General features: G+C 43.3%; 1 long non-coding RNA gene across 2 annotated transcripts in view; it reads left to right on the forward strand.

Annotated features, from left to right (window-relative positions):
• The first annotated feature begins 1574 nt into the window (after positions 1–1574).
• LOC310749437 overlaps positions 1575–23223 on the forward strand; it is a 31821-nt gene continuing 10172 nt past the window's right edge. Inside the window, exons 1-2 of one of the 2 annotated variants that reach the window (XR_014541625.1) lie at positions 1575–2011; positions 3969–4126. This is a non-coding gene — a long non-coding RNA (uncharacterized lncRNA). Of the gene's footprint in view, positions 2012–3527; positions 4127–23223 lie in introns of those variants that run through there. The other variant, XR_014541626.1, reaches the window with a different exon arrangement.

Raw genomic sequence — 23223 nt, forward strand, 5'->3', positions numbered from 1 at the left:
GGTAATTGCTGAATGCTGCTTCCCCAATCAAATACCAGCAGGAAAATGGTTAAAGATTTCTCACAGAGGCTGGTCTGGCAAAGAATCGAAGAAGATTAGGCCTGTGTGTACAGTCCTAGTTGATTTTTTAAAAAAATCTCTCCCCCCCACCCACTGTCTTCAAGGCCAGCACTTCTTTAGCTCAGGGTGTATTTGCAGCACTTAGACCGCTTGTCATCACAGCATTACAAGGGCATGAAAGCAGGGCCATCCAAAATCCCCTCTTCAGCACAATGCTAACTGTACATGCTAACTCAGAAGTAAGTCCCCCTGATGGGCTACATCCCTGGTGTGCTTAGAAGTGTGGGGTGGTTTTTGGAGGTTTCTCATGGGGGAGGTTGTTGCTCTTGGTTTTCTGTATTTTAGTTCTTGTGATTTATGTTGAAATTGTTCAGTTTGGTTGTGTATTTTTAAATATTTCATTTATTGTTTATGACTACTTTTGTTATGTTGTAGTTATGTATTTTCATGTTGCAAGCTGCCTTGAGCATGGTTTGAACTGTGGAAAGGTGGCACACAAATAAAATTATGCAGTTCTTTTTTCGGGGGGGGGACGCAGGGGTACACATACCCCTAAACATTTTGTGAATTTTGTCAATTTACTGTATTTCCCCCGATTTGAACTATAAAATGGTGATTTTCTTGAGTCAAAATGAGAGTACCCCCTAAACATTTTTTTAAATGCCAACCTAGCAGTTCGAAAGCACGTCGAAGTGCAAGTAGATAAATAGGTACCACTCTAGCCGGAAGGTAAACAGCATTTCCGTGCGCTGCTCTGGTTCACCAGAAGCGGCTTAGTCATGCTGGCCACATGACCTGGAAGCTGTCTGCGGGCAAACGCTGGCCCTCTCGGCCTATAGAGCGAGGTGAGCGCGCAACCCCAGAGTCATCAGCGACTGGACCTAATGGTCAGGGCTACCTTTACCTTTATGTATGTGGAAGTGCAGCATAAAGGTACAGCAGGAATATATATATAACCTGATTCAGATTTTCAGTGTAGTGTGCAGTAAAATGATTATAAAACAACAATAAAACACATAGAAAAACATTTTTACTGAGCTTGCAGGAAAATTGTGCATTTGAATTTTCTGTTTCCAAATCTGGAAACAAAACTAATATATATCACAGTCTCCCAAACCATTTTTTTATTCCTTAACAATTTGACAAAAGATTCAACTGGAGTAGATAACTGGGGTGTGGAGGAGGGGCAGATCAATCTGGAGCAAGACAGAGCCAGGCGCCATCCAGGGTCTGACTTATTTTTTCTTCTGTTGCAATGTCTGAGATATTTTATGGTTTCACAACTTGCAGGCTCTCAGCATGCCAACTACAGACACAGCAATAAGAAATAAGAAATTAGAAAATCTTAGAAAAGGGAACCACAAAATTGATGGACTAGATCTGCAATGAATTTGCAGAGGGATGGTATGATCACAGCGGGTTTTTATTGATTGATTGATTTAGCAAGTTTGCTTGGCTATAATATAAATATGCAAACCTAATACAAACCCAGAACAAATTCAGATTCTCATAATTTGAATGTTCTAAACATTCCCAGTTATCGATGCTGTCAGATTGATGGATTTTAGTTAGTGGGTATTGCCTAAAATGTTGAATTTGAAAAGCTGATGTTGAACATTTAATTGCCTTAACGCTCACTGACACATGTAGGCTTACAAGTGGGCCATCTAATCTGCATGGTGAATGATTGTACAAAACAGGGTTGTGGTCAATGGTGGCTGGTGCCCATTGAGACTAATAGGGTGGAAGGCAGGGTAGATGGAAGTAGTAGAGCCAGAGCCAATGACGGATAGAGGCAACAAATTCTGGGTTTGTCCCACTGAGGTCCAGCTCCAAGGGCCTTCTGGTGGTTCCCTCATTGCGAGAAGTGAAGTTGCAGGGAACCAGGCAGAAAGCCATCTTTGTGGTGGCACCCAGCCTGTGGAACGCCCTCCTGTCAGACATCCAAGAGGTAAACAATTTGTATTTTATTCTATTTATTTATTTATTTATTTGTTTGTTTGTTGTTGTTGTTGTTGTTGTTGTTGTTGTTGTTGTTGTTGTTGTTGTTACACACACTCGAGAACCACTAAGTCTCTTTTGTGGTGCACAGCTCTGCCAGCTTGTCATTTCACACACTGTAGCTGGCACACTCTTTTGCACTAGCATATTATAGTATTTTTAACCAGCGAATGAACACACAGACATAGGCACTTTGCTTTTACATCATTGTGGGGGGAGCAATTGCCAAGAAAACAAAAAAGGCCGGCAAAGAAGAGCCATTAGCAATGTTTAGCATGAGGGAAAGGAAGGTGGGGGCTCAGGAGGTGATCCATAGGATGCGAATATGTGTGTTAACAGTCAAGCATGCAAGCGCGCCCCTCCCGATTTTAATCTGTGACCTGTCAGAGCAAATGGCACTATAAAGCATTTTATGCTGGTACGACATAAATCCATGCTGGTGATGACGGGGGACTTTCCACTTTGTTTTTTTGTTTTGTTTTTAAGTTGGCAAAATTCCTTAGGTGAGTGAACTGTTCTTTAAAGGAGAGTCCAATTTCTTTTTCTTGTAGAAGTGAAATGACATGCCAATAACACAAAACCCTACCTCCGTCATAACAAAGAGAAGTGCAGCTTCCTGGTTATGTGGGAGCGGCACAATTATGACAAAGGACACTCGCATGTTATAAAAGCATATCTACACGTGAAACAAGGGAGCTGGCCGCCTTGACACCTCAGTCCCACACGTTCAGGGCTAGGGAAATACCTAATTTGGAGCTTTCACATCCAAGCCACACCATCCATAGCTAAGACTGCTAACCAAGCGTCAGGCTCACTAGACCAAAACCTGAATAGGCACATAGCATGCCTTTCTATCCATCCATTCTACCCCCCTACATTTGAGGAGAAACTTCATTTGGGCTGGAATCAGTGCTTACAGGTGTATGGGGTTAATTCCGGAGCAGCTTCCTGATCTCCAGTTTGTGCGTGCTAGCTGCAGTGAGTGACTCAGTAGCTAGGGAAAGACAACCTGCACGTGCCAAGAACATTCTCCTTTCCAACTAGCCTGCGGATTCGAAGAAAAAATAGTTCCACTGAATGAGTGATATTGCAGAGACAGATTCTGGAGTCTGATGCCAGCAAACAGCCCATCTGTTGGACAAATCGATTGAGTATTTTATTTGACTAGAATGGTAGTGATTACTCTCCATTTTTCATTCTCCAGCTCATCTGTGCACACCCTATTTCTCATGTTCTCAGGCTGAGCCCCAAATTTAAAAATGAGCTGTACTATGGCTTGCCTAGAACTCTCTCTTTATATCTCTCCCTGCCTCTCCCTCTCTGCCATGTGTGTGAAAAGTATTGGATGGTTACAAGAAGCAAGGGATGCATTTATTTATTTTTAAGTTCCCCTCCAGCTTCCTCCCTCTAAGATGCAATTCTAATCTTCTCTATTCACAACTATGACTCAGATGTTGTATTAGGAGGGTCTGCTGTGTGTATTATTAATGAGGCAGAAGTATTTTGTATTGATTGATTTGAAATCCAGATTTATGTAAGGGAAGAGAGAAGAGAATTGGGAAAGAAAAAAAGGGATGGAGGGAAGGCAGAAAAGAAGGAAAAGAAAGAAAACGTGAAGCTGTTGAGAATAAGATTCATCAGTGGAATTAATGGGAGTAAAAGGGTGCTGTGGGTTAAGATTCCATAGCCATTTATAGATGAATAATAGCTGTTTTCCTGTCAAAAATGTTTAGGGCATGGAGAATGGAACAGCCAAGTTAGGAGGGTTGTATTTCTCAACTTCAGATTAAATTAGAGCTGCTCCAAAACCACATTGCCTTAGAATCGACAGATACACTTGCTTCTTGGGAACACTCAGTGTGAGTCCTGGCAGAGGAAAACCTCTTTTGCTTTGTCCTCAAAAACAGCTGTGTGGGTTTCCTGGACCTTGAATGCATTGGCGACAGCAGCCCAGCTGGTACCAAGGATGGGAAGACCTGGAGGGTGGTGGTGAAGGATGCTTTTCCCCGCCTTACAAATAAATGTCTGGAGAGAAGGCATCTTTAGCTCACGTAGGCATTTTCTGGTAAGTGTGCTTTCCATTGCTGCTGAACTGCTTCTCACATCTGCTATGCGGCATGTTTAGAAATATATATGCAAAATCCAGACCCTCCAAGTGTCCCTGTTTTCCAGGAATATCCCTGATTTAGAGAAGCCGCCACGGTTTCTGATTTGATCCTGGAATGTCCCACTTTTCCTTAGGATGTCCCTATTTTCATTGGAGAAATGTTGGAGGGTGTGGAGTTATCTGACCCCTGAGCTGTCTGAAGGCAATCCTGTATAGGGAAGGGTTGTTGTTGTTGTTTAAAGTTTAATGTTTTATTATGTTTTTATATACAGTTGCACCTTGGATCCCGAGCGTCTTGCAAGACGAATGTTTTGGCTCCAGAAAGCCACAAACCCAGAAATGAGTGATACGGTTTTTGGACATTCTTTGGAACCTGAACGTCCAGCGGCACTTCTGTGGCTTCTGATTGGCTGCAGGAGCTTCCTGCAGCCAATCAGAAGCTGCATCTTGGTTTCTGAATGTTTTGGAAGTCCAACAGACTTCCAGAACAGATTCTGTTCAACTCCCAAGGTACGACTGTATGTTGGAAGCTGCCCAGATTGGCTAGGGAAACCCAGTAAGATGTATGGGGTATAAATAGTAAAATTGTGGAATAGGACGTTCCTATTTTCATTGGAGAAATGTTGGAGGGTATGAAAATCCTTTGTTGCACAAACCAGTGTGCTGGTTTCTCTTAATGCAGGGAATCCCTTTAAGGCTTGTGTTGCTACCCCATTGCCCAGGAAATGGTTTTTTTAATACTTCAGATGCCTTAGCTATGGGCTGCAGAGCTCAGCACCCCCACACTTAGGACATTGGGATTTCCTCCTCACCTTCTCAGAAGGATCTGGGTTTGCAACTGCTATTATCTGCTTCAAAATCACTTGGTGAAAGGATTTTGCTTACACAGTATTGGAGATTTGGGCCAGCAAAAGTATAGGGCAAGGAGATAGCTGGAGTTTCAGCAGGGTACGGGTGCCTCAGGTAGTCACCTCTATCTGTCCCTTGGGACTTTCCCTTGGTCACAACTTATCCCCAGGTCAGCTCTGCACATTCTTTGAGGACTTCTGCCAAGTAAGAATGTGTCCTTGAAGTGAGATAATGCCTTTTGCTTCTTTGGATGCAGAGAACTGTGTATAGAAACTTATTATTTTCACAGGACTGGAATGTAGCCGGGAATGTAGCCTACTGTACAAAGATGAGAGTCACATCCATTACTCCCCTCCCCTTTGCTGATGGTCCTGCCCATATCTGCATATGGTCCGATCTACCCCTGACATGTGGCCTGCTCAATGTTGCCAATGGTGGAATGTGTATCCTGCTAGTCTAGTGGCCATGACCTAGTGAAAATGCACCTATGCATTATATGTTAGTAATTTTTTAATAAATAAATAAATAAACCAAATTTTAAATTTGTGCTAAAATGTTTTGTTTTATTTAACTGCTATTGCATTATTATTATTGACATTTATATAACACTCATCGGAAGAGCAGAGTTGTTTACAACATGCAACACAAATGTCATTACATAACCTAATATCTATAGAACATAAAAATCAAACTGTTATATAAATATAAGAGAAGAATTACATAATAAAATTCAGATTCTTGTAACAGTGACAGCATAACAAATAAAGGAGAAGCAAATGAGCAGCAGAGTATCTAAAATATAAAAACTGTATTTGAAAAAAGTGGCATAGCATAAATGAAAATATTTACTTTTTAAAGAAACAATGCTGCCATTTCAAAGAGATGGAAGAGCAGTGCAATGAAAATATATGCCTCTGGTTATTGTGTGCTTCTGTTTGAATCCTCCCCCCACCCCAGGAAGATTTTATTAGATCTCAAAACAGACGGAAGAACTATGGGGGGAAACACAGTGATTTGAGGATAATGTCACCTTGATTTTAAAAAAGAAAGGAATGATCAAAGAATGGTCATTCCAGAATAAGCAACTTGTGGAAGCACACTGAGCTTTGCAGTAAAGCTGTAGTACGATAGCACTTCAACCTCTGTTGAGGATGGGATAAATACTAGGACACTGTTTCCCAGGCATGTCATTATGAGCATCCTCCAAACAGAATGCTGCTTCTGTTCAGGACTCATATATCAATTTATTCCACAGACCCAAAATGAATCTGTCTCGATACTCATACAGTGTTGTCATCAACACCAGCTGCTAACAGCTCTCCAATGTTCTAACATAAGCACGTTCTGTCAGTACAGTCTGCTTTTTAAATAAACATCAAAAGAACAGAGCTTTTCCCTGCGATGACCCATATCTCCCCCTTACTCCTCTGTGAGCTGGGAGAAATGCTACGCGTACAGAGAGGAGATTACCCATCTGCTCATGGAACACTTTCTTTTCTGACAACAAAAGAGGAAGCCTCCGTTTGCATATATGTCAATACTAAAGCTCGCGCTGGGTGCTGAACTGAAGACCTGAGGGACTGCATGTACGAACTCAGACTGTGCATCACCTCCCAGGTCTGCAGAGAAACCAGCCAAGAATGCTAGAGCAGGCCAGGTGGTGTTGTGATCCCTGCACAAGCTTCCAGGTCAGAGCTACTCACTAGTCTAAGCAACTGAGCCCCAACTATGGAGCACCCACCCTAGCCATTCCACTCTTGCAGGGATGTGAGAGAACTTTGATTTGGTTTGCATTTAAAGGTGAATTTACCAAATCCACACTTTCCTAAATGGTAAGTGAGCTGAAACAGCTGTCCTTCAGAATTCACACTCGTCCAAATTTTGGGATGCAGCTTCAAAAATGCATATATTGGGGGGCAACTGTGCATAAAAATGAATATATCAGTTAAAATAATATGCAAAAAATGCATTACATGAGGGGAAATTGCTTGCAAAAATGTGTACATAAGTCAAAATTGCGTACAAAAATGTGTTTACTAGAAGAAATTTACGCTAAAATGCTGATGAATTTTCATGAAGATTTGTATTTTATTTTAGTCACAAATTGCTGTAGAAATATGGAGCACCAAATTTCAGAAATTTGGGAAAATGTGAAACTGAGATAACTGAAGTTGACAGATCTTTCCATCCCTAGCACTACTTTCAGGGCCACAAGTGGCTAGCCTGTGGTCCTCCAGATGTTGTTGGACTCCAAACCAGCATCACTTTCCACCAGCAGGGGCAATAGTCAGGGATGATAGGAGTCGTAGTTCAGAAACATCTTTTTTTTTAAAAAAAAAATTAATATTTATTAAGAGTTTAAAGATTACAAAAAGAAAAAAAAGAGTTAAACAGAACAATACAATACAAGAAAAACAAAAACACTACTTATCTTAACAAAGCAAAAACAAAAACAGAAACAATTAAAAACACATCCAATATTTCCATATCTTATCTTTCATTTACTTGTTTCAGTGACCTCCTCACACCCCCCTTTTTTTGTATTCCAGTTCAGTTAGCTATTTCAGCAAATCCTTTCCATCTTTCTCAGTTTTTGTCCTATAATTTATCTTAACACAATCTAACCTTATTTTTTCCCTTTAGTCCATTAACAATCTATTTTTACTTAATTCTTTATAACATTTCTGCTAAAGCCATATAACTTCATTCCAGCATCCTTCTAACATTCATTAATTTTACAGTGTTTCTGTAAATAGTCTTTAAATTTTTTCCAATCTTCTTCCACCAACTCTTCTCCCTGGTCTCGGATTCTGCTAGTCATTTCCGCTAATTCCATATAGTCCATCACCTTCATCTGCCACTCTTCCAGAGTGGGTAAATCTTGTGTCTTCCAATACTTTGCGATGAGTATTCTTGCTGCTGTTGTAGCATACATAAAGAAAGTTCTATCCTTCTTTGGCACCAATTTGCCGACCATGCCCAGGAGAAAGGCCTCTGGTTTCTTCAGGAAGGTATATTTAAATACCTTTTTCATTTCGTTATAAATCATCTCCCAGAATGTCTTAATCCTTGGGCACGTCGTAGTTCAGAAACATCTGGAGGGCTGCAGACCAGCCCCAGTTTTAGGCACCGTGTAAAGTTTGGGACTCAATATACAGCAGGAGGGAGTTCCAAAAGGCAGGCGTCGTAACACTTAATGCACGATTCAGTGGCAGACCTTGGGGTCTCAAATTTCAGTGACTCCCTGTGTGATGCCAAAATTTGGTGCCTCCCCAACTCTCAGCTATATCATAGCTATATCTCAGCTATATCATAGCTGCAGGGCCCCCTGTGGCACCCCTGAGGCTCAGCCCCCCCCCAAATCTGCCTCTGACCATTTCTACAATCCTTCTGATGGGATGGCATCTGCACAAGGCCCTCTTCTGCAGAGCATGGTGATCCGTGAGGCAAATAAGGAGTGAGAAAACTTCTGTAACTCTCCGAGAGCCAGTGTGGTGTAGTGGTTAAGAGCGGTAGTCTCGTAATCTGGGGAACCGGGTTTGCGTCTCCGCTCCTCCACATGCAGCTGCTGGGTGACCTTGGGCCAGTCACACTTCTCTGAAGTCTCTCAGCCCCACTCACCTCACAGAGTGTTTGTTGTGGGGGAGGAAGGGAAAGGAGAATGTTAGCCGCTTTGAGACTCCTTAAAGGGAGTGAAAGGCGGGATATCAAATCCAAACTCTTCTTCTTCTTCTTCTTCTACCAGGGGAAGCTGGTAAGATGCACATGTAGTCACTGAGGTTACCAGGGCTTTTGTATCTTAAGATGGATCTGGGGCAATCCCAGAGGAAGTATGATCCCATTTGAAGCTGACAATTGATCAATCATCCAGATTTGAGGACCGCTCTCTAGGAATGCATAAATCTGTAAGTTTTGGTTACTCTCAGTTCCTCATTTCCCCACTGAATTTATGTTCATTTATCCACATTTCCACATCACTTTATAATTGTTTTCAAGTCCTCATGAAAATTCACCAGCTTCTTAGTGTGAATTTCTCCTAACACACTAGTTTTTTTATGCAATTTCCCCATATAAACATTTTTGTAGAGCTATTTTCCCCAGTACATTTTGGATGTTATTTTCACAAATATATGCCTTCTGGGGTACACTTTAGCCTCGTACGTGTATTTTTACATAAATTACTTAGCTGGAGAACTGCATTGCACTATTCGGAGAAGTGTGAATTTGGAAGAATAGCTGTGTTTCGGTTCACATATTGTTTTGAATTATGTATGTTTGCCTTTAAATGTTGCCTTTAAATTCAACTGAATTGAATTTCTTCCCAATCCCTACCACTCACCTACAGCACCTCTATCTTGCAAAATTCAGATTCAGTTTTTTGGTCCTCATCCAGCCCACCACCGAGTCCAGGCATTGGTCCAAGGCTTGTATAGCCTCTCCTGATTCAGATGTTACAGAGAAATTATCTTAAGCATAGGCATGTTTCCAAGTAATTATCTTAATCACTGACATGTTTAGGCTGCAGTCCAAAGCATACTTGGGAGCATGTTCTGTTGGATGCAGTGGAAATTACTTCTGAGTAAACATGCATAGGGTTGGTCTGAGAGTGGCAATAATATGAAGATTCACGCTAAAATTCTGTACTCATTTATCTGGGAGTAAGCCTCATTAAACTGATTGACGCTTATGTCTGAGTAGACATGTATAGGAGAGCACATTTAACAAATAATTAACATCAAACACAGAAAAGATTAACAAACAAAGTCAAAGCTAATCAAACTTTATGACCTCATTAATTGTTAGCTTGTATCTCTACAAGCTAACACCCAGGACGCGGGTGGCGCTGTGGGTAAAACCTCAGTGCCTAGGACTTGCTGATCGCATGGTCGGCAGTTTGAATCCCCACGGCGGGGTGAGCTCCCGTCGTTCAATCCGAGCTCCTGCCCACCTAGCAGTTCGAAAGCACTCTTAAGTGCAAGTAGATAAATAGGTACCGCTTTATAGCGGGAAGGTAAACAGCGTTTCCGTGTGCGGCACTGGTGCTGGCTCGCCAGCTGCAGCTTTGTCACACTGGCCACGTGACCTGGAAGTGTCTTCGGATGGCGCCGGCTCACGGCCCCCTGAGCGAGATGAGCACACAACCCTAGAGTCGGACACGACTGGCCCGTACGGGCAGGGGTACCTTTACCTTTACCTTTTATCTCTACATAGCTGGCTTGTTTTACTCACCTAACTGTGTCAACAGTTTTGAATCCTCCATAGGGATCCATTTCTGCTTCACATATTGCATTTTGTTTGTACCTAAAACATTTAAAGTGCTAAAGTGGCAGAAAAAGTGGAAATTGGAGACCCCTGCAACAACTGCCACTATAACTGCCATTTCAATATCTCTCTCTCTGTGTCACAAAGTGAAGTAGCTGCTCAGATGGCTTCATCAGACATCCATCTAACTCTGTAATTAACAAAGGCATTTGGAAAGCAGTTTGTAAGGTAGCTACCAAAACAGGTCACAGTATGCACCAGGGAGCCATTCTAAGAAGAAACAGAAATATAGAAGATTTTCTAATAGTCTTGACTTATAGAGATACAGGTATGAATACCTTCAAAGTATCGCTTTGAAGATATTCACCTCCCTCTCTCTCTCTCTCTCTCTCTCTCTCTCTCTCTCTTTCTGAAAATGAGAGCACCTTGTAGTTTTCTAGAATTTGATTTCCACAGAATTCAGAGAAAGTATAAACTGCTTTGATGACTTCTGTTGGATTATAATGTCTTTAAAAGTTGGGCTTTTATGGTGAAAATAGGCTGGAGAGTGGCATTATGAGAATGGACTAGATAAGTGCTCCATACTACCTGTTTTCAGATACCTTGTGTTTTCTGGGTAATAGGCCATTCAGAAGACCCAGGCCTAAATCTCTGTGTGTGTTTATGTATGCTATATCTGTGTATGGTTCAGTATGTGTTGCTACGGTCCTCAACCTGAGAACCAAATGGAATAAAGGATGCTTAGATACAAAACTGAATCCAGTGCAGTGGAGGCCACTTTGAAAATGGTCAAACTTCTACTTCAGACAATAGGTTAAGACCAACTCAGTAGAAAATATTCTAGAGAACATGCTGGGCTTGGATCCTCTCCCAGTATATAGGGGTCTCCTTAGAACACATTGCTGGAAGTGTGGGCTGCCACAGATAGGCCACTGTTCTGTAGATGCTCTCGGAAAGACGTTCTGACAAGGGTCAATCAACATGACTTAGAAGCTTTCCTTAGTGTAGGAGATATGCATGCTATGGCACAGCACATTCAAACTATTGGAACCTGTAGCCAGAATCTAAGCTGTGGCTTAACTAAGCCACATTAGTTGCTAAATATATCACATTACAGAATTGGACAGCAACCCAAATCCAATCAGTAAATAATTGGATTTGGGACACGTTAGCTTTGGTGGCACATGAAAAAATCTATTACATTAGATTACAAAAGGAGGGCAAATTTCTAGCAATTTGGCAAGAATTCCTTGATTTCTATGTAGACTAATGTGAAAATGAAGGTGTTTTCTATAAAGGCACATTGCAGGAACCTGGGTTCTAATCATACCTATGAGATGGAAATTCAATAGCAGCTTTCTTCATTTCATTCATTTTCTTTTTATCATTGTGCCTTCCCTTTTTGTTCTGCCTTCTAGTTCTGTCCTAGTTAACCCCATCCACTCCCCTGGTTAGCTTCTTGTTTGGAAGCTTACATGTATAGGGATAAAGCAAGGCAAGGAAGGCGATCAGTTTATGGGTGGATGGGATGAAGGGAGGACATGGTAGCAGCTTTGAATTTCTGTACAGCATTGGGAATTTCCAAAATATATGGCAGATCTATGTCTAATGGGGTATGGACAGACTGGGGATCAGTAAAAATCAGTAAAATCTCAATAAACAAAACAATTGGATCACAAACAGTGATTGCTTTCTGTCTTGTTCTGCACGCATAACTGGTGATTTTGGGCAGCTAAAACCTGCATAGATGCTCAAAACTCAAAATAATAGAAGTTTTCTCTTTCATTTTTATCTCTGCGTTGTTACCAAAATTGCTGGGATAAGCCTCCACACTGCCTGTTCAAGGGATGGGAAATTGGCCATGAAGTCTTTTGCTCTCACACAAATCAAGCTCAAGGCTATTAGACCAAAGGGGGGTGGGAGGGACCACCTGCCAAATGTTCTCTGGAATGATGTGCTGGAATGGTCACTGCTTTTATTACAAACTTTGTTGACGATAGAAACAAACCTTCTCCAACGTAGTTTCCTCCAGATGTTTGGGGATATAACTTCCATCAGCCCTGGCCAGCATGACCAATGGTTAGGGATTTGGGAATTGTAATGCAAAGCATCTGGAGAGCTCCAGGTTGGGGAAAGCTGGTATAGGCTGTGGATTGGTCTTGAAGGGCACATCTGTGTGACCATTTCCTGCATATTAGCTGAAGCGTAGGAGTTCAAAAGAGATCCTCAGAAGACAGGCACACCTTATTTCTCTCCATTGCTTAACAAGTAGAACTATTCTGTTACTCCATTCTGTTAAGGCTGGGAACATTTCAGCCACTCCTCATATATATCTGAGCTACTTCAAAACTGCCGTACCGCCTCCCACAAAATTTAGTTCTCATGGTTTTCTTTCAAATCCCTAGGCAGTGGAATTGTTCTTCTCCAGCCTTGTGGGACCTGACAAGCTTTCCATTAATTCTCAAATATAGCAGTTAGTTGGGCAAATCTTGGACTGGTTGGCTTTTCCCAATGCTGTCCTTTTCTTCACAGAAGCCTCTTTGGCCCAGAAAAGCCAAATAATGGGAGGAGGCAGGAGGTCATTTCCACAAATTCCCCCTTTCTCTTGCAGCTCCTTGCACTACCACCCACATTGTTCTAGAGGGCCCCTAACTCCCTGGAACATATTTTTGGAGTTGCAGAGGGAAGGGGTAATTTTCTAAATCTAAATTAAAACACCCCCCCACACACAACAACCCCTTCTTCTTTCCTTTCAGAAGAGCCTTCCCTGGATCAAGTAGAAGAACAGCATTAGATACAACCCACTATCTCCTTTAGGATTCCACAGGTTCTGGCCTGCTGATCTGAACTTGTTCAGGTGATCTTTTTGACATGCTCCTGTGTTAGCATGACCTGTGCTTTTGATCCACAAGTTTGCTTTCTAGTTGAATGAATAAAAGAATGAATAAAAGAACTGTCCTGAAGACCAATAAATTAGTTATGCTATGCTTTTTCAGTTCATGCCACGATTTGAGGGTCATCCAGCCATTATTTTGAACCTTTGAGGGTTCCCAATACCCAAGCCTTTGATCACACAGAAGTCCATTACCAGAACTTGGCCAGATTTTGACTTCAAAAGTTGGCTTTAGTATCTTGTTGTCAAATATTTAAGGGGAAGTTTCCTGATCAGATCACGTTCATTTCCTGATCTTACAAATCATATCCTTCTTTTGTCTGTTGTAAAGAGGCACTTAAGTCTCTGGGCAGGCTTTTGTAGCATTTTTTTTCATTCCTGTTTAAATAATCTCCAGGCTGGGCTACTGCAATGAATTCTCATGGGGCTACCCTTAAAATGCCTTGAAACTTTAACTAGAGCGAAGGTCAAAATCTACACTTCCGAAATGGGTTGCCATACATCCAGATTTTCCTGAACATTTCAGCAATTTCTGCCTGGACACTATTTCTGATGGCCGAATCCCAGCTATGTCTGGGAAATTCCGCATGTATAGCCACATATTCATTCAGTGTTATTCAGTCTGCACTGGTTACATACCCTCCAATTTTCCTCAGATGAAAATTGGGATATTTTATGCACCATGCATTTATGAGTTTTTAGGAAGCATGATAACTTTGACAAACCCTTATTGTTGTGATTGTGCAGGTGTTTGATGTGAGGTGTACCAATGTTTATTTGGGGGCCCAGGGACATAGAGACTTTTGAGTTCAGTGATACATAAACTTTCCCCTTTTTAGTGTTTCAAACTTAGGAATGTGTAAGCGACTTCAACATCCTGGTGTGGTGATGAATCCTGGCTGGATCAGTTGTACAGACACCCCTGCCAGGCATCTCCCTCCCAACTGTCCTGGGACTTCTCTTCACCCAGATGCACAAAATGGGGAGACTCACATCAGATTTCAGAAGGTGGCACCAATTTAGCTCATGGGAGAAATCAAAGCCTTTTCTCTATCCACATGAGAAGCCAGGCAGGAAGAGGGTTTGGAGGGAGGTGTTTTTGCTCTGGAGGACCCCTCCCCATCTCTGCAAATCCCCTTCCTCTCTAGGAATCTAGTCCAGATCACTTTAAGCCATAGAGAGAGATAGCCAAGCTGCAGGATCAGATCTCTTTGCATTTCTCTCCAAGCAGGAGCCAGATGGGAAACACCTGCTACCCACACAGGTGCTGATGGCTCAGTGACACTTCAGGTTCCCAAATGAAACTGGCAATGGTAGGTGAGGCAGCAATGCAAAGAAACTGAGTAGGGACCTAAGAGGTTTGGACACAGAGCAGACCCTCCCTATTGTGCATGATGCTGCTGAGCAGCTCATAAGAGTGTGGAAATAAGAATCCCAAATAGGTTGCTGCTTCTCTCTTTCCTTGGCCTGGAGATGGAAGGAGCAATGAATGAAAAGGTGAAGAAAGATTTGAGGTTTTTTGAGGGGGGAGATTCAGGACTCTGCATGACAAAGTGAGAAGCCCTGGTGGCTTAAGGGTTTTTGTGATAGTCCTGGCATTTGCTGGGCAGTGGGAGACTATGTGGTTACTTGTTCCTGAGCTGAGTTTATTGTGCTGGTTCTTAACATGTAGAGCCTTACACAGCTTGGAAACGGAGTCGGCTAAGGCTTGTCTTTTCTGGTATGTCCCTCCAACAATTCAATCCATTCAATGTATGAGGTGCTGCTCTGCCCCCCCTCCCCCCATAAAATACAGTCGGTTGCTGTGGTAAGCAGGGCCATTTCAGTTCAGGTGGCAGCTTAACAGAATGCTCTCCTTCGGAAAGCCCACCTGCCCCCAACTGACCAAGACTAGGCAGGGTTTTTTAGGGGGAGGGGTAAGGGGTGTTGATAGATCATCTGTTTTATTGTCTTTCTTGTTGCTGTTGATGGGGCCATGCTATTTACTTTCTATTTACCTCTGTGATACTGTTATGCCCATTTCCCTGCTTTGTTGAGCTGCTTTGTTCTGTTATTTTGCCTATTGCTTTATTGGATCTGGCTGTTTCAATATTTATTTTGTTGGCCACTTTGATTTCTTTTGAAGAAAAAGTGATATAGGCATACTAAAAACAACAGCAAATAAAGAAATAAATATCCCGCCCCTACTCAGTGTATTGGTTCTCCCGCCCATCCACATACCTGATGTTTCCTTCCTCAGGAGGCCTAAGTTGCCAGAAGGAGAGTCTTACACTTGTAGATGTCACACAGGCCTCCTGCCCTTACTGAAAATCCAGAACATTCTTCCCCAGCTGTTTGCCTTAGTCCTCACTCCCACCCCTATAAGGGCTATCATCTTTCTACCTACCTGCCCACCCATCAGAACTGGAACGATGCACTGTCCCTTCCATGCTCATGTCATGCAAGATATGATCATGTGAGGCTTGTGGGAATGCTTGTGGAAAACTCTGTGAGCCCAAGTGAAGGTTTGTGGGCTGTGCGGACAGTGTGGGATGGCTTCCGTGACTCCAGCCAGCTCCTCTATTGTGTGTCCGTGGGAATCCGTAACAGACAAAATAATTTGTTTATCTTGCTTGCTAAGATAGGAGCTTGGAGTTGTGGCTATGTGTTGCCTGACTCAGACATCAGCTGGGGTAGACACGCTCATCAGAGATAACACAACATTCAGTTCATCAGAAAGACAAGGAAGGTGTGGAACCACAAAAGAGACTTTCTCAGAACAGAGATTGGTTTTGGCTTCCAAGTTGGGAAGGAGGAGTGGGGGGAAATGTAACTAGAAGCTTGCACATTTCTTTTTCTTTCTCCAAAGGGGCATGCTGCTTCACAGGACTATGTTACTAGTTTGCAGATTCCAGATTCTTGTTAATCAATTCTCTTCTGCTGGCAACTCATCCCTATGCAGAATTTATAATATGGATTGGCCAGAAACTAACACAATTATATTCTAAATGTGTGGTTTTGAAAGTGTAGAAATCTCCTTTGAAATATCTTGTCTCATATTCTTGCAGAGGTTCTGCCAAGCTGTTTTGGATTTGGATACAATAAAGGAACTGGAGGCCCCTCGACTGTCCTCGGGTCCAGTATTGAACCACTTTGACTGGATACCCCCAGCCGATGTGGACAGACTCCTCCGAACTGGAAAGCCCACCACCTGTCCTCTCGACCCGTGCCCGTCTTGGCTGATTAGAGCATGTCCAGACGAGGTGTGGGCCCCCCTGGGGGATATCATCAATTTGTCCTTTGGCACTGGGACATTCCCAGGGGAACTGAAGGAGGCAGTGGTGCGCCCGCTCTTAAAGAAAACATAATTAGATCCCTTAGATCTATCCAATTACTGCCCGGTTTCGAATCTTCCATTCCTGGGTAAGGTGATTGAGAGAGCGGTTGCTGAACAACTTGGCAGGTTTCTGGATGAAACATCGGCTCTGGATCCATTCCAGTCTGGCTTCCGCGCTGGTCATGGGACCGAGACGGCTCTGGTCGCCCTAACAAATGATCTCCGCAGGCAGCTGGATCGAGGCGGGTCAGGGCTGCTGATTCTTCTAGACCTGTCAGCAGCCTTCGACATGGTCGATCACGAACTCCTGGACCTCCGCCTTGCCGATGTGGGGATCCAGGGCACAGTCCTTCAATGGCTGCGCTCGTTTCTCTCTGGTCGGGGACAGAGGGTGGCGCTTGGGGGAGAATTGTCATCGCGCCACTCCTTGGTGTGTGGAGTCCCTCATGGTGCGATACTCTCCCCGATGCTTTTTAACATCTTTATGCACCCCCTCGCCCAGCTTGTCCAGAGTTTTGGGTTGGGTTGCCATCAGTATGCCGATGACACCCAACTCTATCTGTTGATGGATGGCCATCCTGACTCGGCCCCAGACACACTGACCAGATGTCTGGAAGCTGTGGCTGGATGGTTACGTGGGAGCCGGTTGAAGTTAAATCCTTCAAAGACAGAGGTCCTCTGGCTGGGACGGGACGATATGGGATTGAGGGGGCAACTCCCATCTCTTGCGGGGGTGCAATTAGTGCCAGCACCGTCCGTTAAGAGTTTGGGTGTAATCTTCGATACCTCCCTCTCTATGGAGGCGCAGATTACAGCTATAACAAAGGCGGCATTTTTTCATCTCCGCCAAGCTAAGCAGTTGGCTCCTTATCTCTCTCGCCCTGACCTAGCCACTGTGATCCACGCGACGGTCACCTCCAGACTAGATTATTGTAACTCGCTCTACGTGGGGCTACCCTTGAGACTGACCCAGAAACTCCAGCGGGTGCAGAATGCCACGGCGAGACACCTTATGGGGTCTTCGCTGCGAGATCACATTCATCCGGTACTATACCAGCTGCACTGGCTCCCGGTGGAGTACAGGATCAGGTTTAAGGTGCTGGTTTTAACCTTTAAAACCTTATACGGCCTAGGACCCTCGTACCTACGGGACCGCCTCTCCTGGTATGTCCCACAGAGAAACTTACGGTCTGCAAATAAAAACATCCTGAAGGTCCCAGGCCTCAGAGAGGTTAGGCTGGCCTCAACTTGAGCCAGGGTTTCTCAGCTGCGGCTCCAATCTGGTGGAACGCTCTGTCACAAGAGACTAGGGCCCTGAGGGACCTGACATCTTTCCGCAGGGCCTGCAAGACAGAGCTGTTCCACCAGGCCTTTGGTCAGGGCGCAGCCTGACTCCCCCCTCTGGCAATCTGCACAGAATTTTGCTTAACGGTTGCCATCAATTTGATTTTAATTAATTTTTATAATGAAATGTTTTTAAAATGTTGGATTATTTTATTGTTGTTAGCCACCCTGAGCCCGGCTTCGCTGGGGAGGGCGGGATATAAATAAAATTTTTTATTATTATTATTATTTTCCCCTACAGATGGGCTGTGTTCGAGTTCCTTCTGATTCCGTAGGGTGAATAGACATGGGAAGAAATGCAAGGGCTAGAATTTGGTTGACATTTGCTGTAGAAACTGCAGTATTAATTTCAGATCATTCACAGGATTATATATTTGATGAACTCTGTAGGATGCTATGGCTTGAAAAGTACATCAGCTGCAAAACAGGTGAAATCCACTTCAAATATTCATTGCTCTTTAAGTTAAAAATTCATTTGAGGCAGATGTAGTTGCTGAGGGTAATTGGTCTGATCATCTGGATGTATAAACTGAAGCCCTTTAATCCGGAAATTCACTTTAGAATCCAAACAAAAGATTGACATCAATAAAAATTCCCCGCGTCACTCCAGGCAGTTTCCTACAATCACTTTTGTTAAAGCTTCAGTCCCTTTGCAACAAGGAGTGGAGGTGGAGGAGGAAAAGAGCTAATATTTGTAGCTATGATTAAGATTATTTTTTTAAAAAAAGCACATACACAGCTGTACTTGTGAATGGCTTTCCACAGCTGTATACAGTGGGTCAGATACCGCCTAATAGGTCCATTTTGCACCCCCAAACTAATTCCATGCAAAAAAAGGTTAAGCCTGTAAGCTGAATGCTGCTGCACGTCTCTAGGTTCCAAGCCCTTCCTTTCTCTGGGAATTGGGACTGATTACTAGGATGACGCAGACATCAGCAGAAGAAAAGGAGAACAACCAGCCATTGAGATGTGCCTCACCTAATTACCTTCAAAACAGTGTTTCCTGGCTCTGGAAGAATGCAAATCCTTGGAAAGGGTGCAACCTCAGACGTATCCCTTTCCCCGAAAAAGAAGGGGAACATTTGAATACACCTGTGGATTTTGATTTCATTCTGATAATGGCACTGTTCGCATTTTTCTTTTGACACATGCGGAAGGACATATTTGCTTTAGAGAAACTAGTGTTCCCTAGAGGAGATATTGGCTGTTTGGCCAGCAATCAACACCACCTCTTTCCTGGGACAAGTGCTGCATGTACCGAGCGCTCTGCGTTGGGTGCACAGGAAACAGATTACAGCTTTGCAGAGGGAGTCGTGTTGGCCGAGGGACACGGTGTCAACCTTGACAAATCAACGTTACAAAAGGAGAGGTGATTGCAGTCCCCTCGGGTTACATATATTTTAATCTGTGGACAAAGGTAGTTAATTTCAATAGCACATTTAGCCTGTAAATTATTCTTTCTTTTTTTCCTTTTTGGTAAAAATACATGTAGACTAAACATAATCCATACGTCTTGGATTGACTTAACTGTTTCTCCATGCTGAGAAAACAGAGCTTTTGGATCGTTTATAGCCATGCTGTGCACTGCTCTGGATGGCTGACTCTGCAAAACTTTTCCTGCTGTGGCTGGTGACACCAGACTGTAAAAGGAGGGTGTCTCACCCCTACCAGGATGTGCGTAACCACTGTTTAGCTTTCAGGAGAGCTATGCCTCTGCATATGATGCTCAGTGGGCTTTCAAACTGTATACTGTTTCTGGGAAACCCCGGTGTTCCTTGGAAGTTTTACCAGGGTGGAGGCAAGATGTGTGCTCTTTAATAAGATCCACAATGGCAGACAAGCTTCTCTGAAAGGCACTTTAGCAGCAAACATTTCTTGAAACATGCACTGAAAGGAAATGCTGATTGGGCCCGATTCAGCGCAGTGATGAGGCCTCACACAGGCTTGGCCACCATGCCCAATGAGCTGAGGCAGTGGCGTAGCGTGGGTTGTCAGCACCCGGGGCAAGGCAAGTAATTTGTGCCCCCTAACCCGTGGATTTGCGCCCCCTAACCCGTGGATTTGCGCCCCCTAACCCTAACCCCCAGATGTTGCGCCCGGTGCGGCCAGCCCCCCCTGCACCCCACTGAGCTGAGGGTATCACCTAGAATATCCCCCAGAATCTATTGCAACTCACAGCGGTTCATCAGCGTACAAGTCTATGGGCTTCTCCACACTAACCTTGCCTCCACTCTTTCCAGGCCCAGTTCATACCTGAAAGCTTCATGTCCAAGCATCTCCTCCTCTTTTTTCCTTTCTTTTTTGCTCTGGAGCTTTCCTCATGAAAATCACTCTTTAAAGCTCAATCAGAACAAATGCCAATCCATAGGAAACCCACACTGACATTTGCTCTGATTGAGTACTAAAAAGTAGGTTTTTGCTGGAAAAGCTTGGTGGCTTGGATATGGAGATTTTAAGCACAGACCAGTGCTTGGAAAAAGCAAAGCAAAAGTAGATACCACCTTAGTGCAGGAATGTTGGATGGGGCAGGGGATGTGTATATTATTATTATTATTATTATTATTATTATTATTATTATTATTAAAATTTGCATAGGCTTGCCTAGTTAAAATTCCCTCGTGTGCTAAGGGTGGTTGTTGAACTAATGCATCTTGTCAGAGCAAGGACTTCTGCATGCACGATGGGGACTTTCCTCCCTCTCCTTACACATGGTTTTTAAACTCATAATTGTATTATTTTATCCTATTTGTAAACCATTTTGAAGTTCTATTGCAATCCAGCGCACTATGACCTTTTGAAATAAATACATAAAATAAAATAAATTCGACATTATTTATAAGCTGCTGAAATTTATTCAAAGTAATTTAAAATAGTACTGAGTTATTATTGGGGTTAATTAGATCCTTTCACAAATTTTGCCTATATTACACTTTATGGTATTTGTGTTATCATGCCAGTGCACTTAACTGTATATGGTTAATTGGCATTAACCATTAACCACTAGGTTAATTGGCATTAACCTAGAACTGATTTGAATAAGGAAATATGAATAGGGAATGATATTGGGAAATTACTAACAGTATGACCAGTTTGTTTAGTATTGACTGTATAGATATTATCAGTCCCTTTGTACATGAAGGCTGAGGTGGGTGAGGGAAGGCTTGGGAATATTTCAGTATTAATTTAGTTTGATCCCATCCACCACACCATCTTCAATTATGAAAGATCTTGGATTAATGTGTATCCCCCCTACAAAGTGTGAAAAGTAATGATTTTTGCAAGTCAGAATGCTGGGTGCATATAAAAATAAACAGAATTCCTCTGGACACAGAGGAATTGTATTGTCTAGCATTATAGGGAAAGATAAAGGTTAACAAGGGAATACAACTTCTTCTAAAATTTACTCGTGGTGCTACATTCATATAGGAATGTTCAGGGGGAGGGGAAATCATCTCGAGTCACAGATTCTCAAGTTGTCATGTGGAAATCTTTATAACAAACTATATTTGCCAAAATTCAGCTTTCACCATTCTAGATTCTGAGCTGGGGATGTATTTTAGCATTTGGAATATGTGCAGATTCAAATTTTACTGACAGGCCAGATGTTCCTGGATATGATATATATATATATATATTAAATGCTATATAGATCCAGGCACTATATATGGCAGGAACTTTGAGCCCTGTACTCATATATTTGGCTTATTTTTCTATATACTAGGTGGAACAGAAGGAAATCTGGGCACTAGAGAAGAGTTGGATTTCCCTCTATTTTCAGATTTCAAATTCCCATGAGGGAAAAAAAATCACAGCTCAGCATCTGAATTTGCTCAGTTTTAAATACATATCCAATTCTGTTTGAGATGCAACATCTTGCTTTTCCTACACTGGGCTTGTCTTCTACTGGACTGCCTGAGATATTCCTAGAAGTAGCCAATTCCAAAGCCACTTAGGATTCATCAGCTTACATCCACTACAGTGTACTTTGCACCTGGTTGCTAATATATATTATATGGGTTGTAGAGTTCTGACAACTTGGCTTGGAGTCTCTGTCCTTTTGTCCCTTAGATATGCTTCAACCCTAACCCCTCTCCACCCCAGCTTCAAATTTCCAGATGGTTGTGAAAAATACGACGTGACAAATACAGTCGCAGGACTCCCCTTTAAAACTCGGCAACATGTTGAGAACAGTCGCTCAAGTTAATCAGCTTCAGCTCTTTCAAAGAACACCCCTTGAATAGCTGTGTACCAAGAAAGTAACATACAGTACTATGGATAATGCTAATCCTAATCTGGTTGAAATTTTGATGAAATCTGGCATTCTGCTGTTATTTTATTTATTTGTTAACTTAAATCAGGTGGAGAAACTATTTCAGTCTGAAGGCCATATATCCTCGTGGGCAACTTTCCAGGGTCTGCATGCCAGTGGTGCGATGGGCCAGAGGTAAAAAGTGGGGTGGGCAACCAATATGACCCCCAGCTTTGTACGGTCGGCTGCTCTGAAGCCATACAAATGCCAGAGGTTTCTATTCTACACATGCACAAGTGCATACCCCTCAGCTGTCCTGATTAAATCAGGACATCCCATTTTGGGGCGCCGTGCTCTCACATGGATCATGTGACTCACAGGGGAGCATGGCCTGGAAGATGGGCATCCCAGTTTCCCGCTGCAACATGTTGGAGGGTATGCAAGTGGGTTACATAGTGAGCCAGTGTGGTGTAGTGGTTAAGAGCGGTAGTCTCGTAATCTGGGGAACCGGGTTCGCGTCTCCGCTCCTCCACATGCAGCTGCTGGGTGACCTTGGGCTAGTCACACTTCTTTGAAGTCTCTCAGCCCCACTCACCTCACAGAGTGTTTGTTGTGGGGGAGGAAGGGAAAGGAGAATGTTAGCCACTTTGAGACTCCTTAAAGGGAGTGAAAGGCGGGATATCAAATCCAAACTCCTCCTCCTCCTCCTCTTCTTCTTCTTTTTCTTCTTCTTCTTCTTCTAGTGGGTTGGTGCCATGGAGCTGCCCCTCCAGCCAGCAGCGTCACAGCCTTTTACCCAAATGATGCAATGGGAATGCACCCATGGGAATGCTGGGTCAGCTTGGACCATGTGCCTGTGCTCCTCCAACCTTCCTGCTGCACTGTCCAGGTAAGCAGCAGTGGTGCTGTGGTCAGGAAGGTGTTTCTGCAGCACCATCAAACCACAACAGCAGGTCTGGCACACATACCTCCACCAGGGCAAGCAGTATGATATTATCAGAGTTGAAGGGTGCATTTCTACCAGGCCAAAGTCAGGGAGCAGGGCCAGTGAGAGGCATGGCCTGAGGAGGGTTCTGAAGGCCAGATGGAGAGGTTGGAAGATGGTGTTTGGCCACTAGGTCTGAGATTCCCCACCTGAGATT

Source organism: Podarcis filfolensis (genome assembly GCF_964270895.1).
Source record: "Podarcis filfolensis genome assembly, chromosome: 1".
Lineage (NCBI taxonomy): Eukaryota > Metazoa > Chordata > Lepidosauria > Squamata > Lacertidae > Podarcis > Podarcis filfolensis.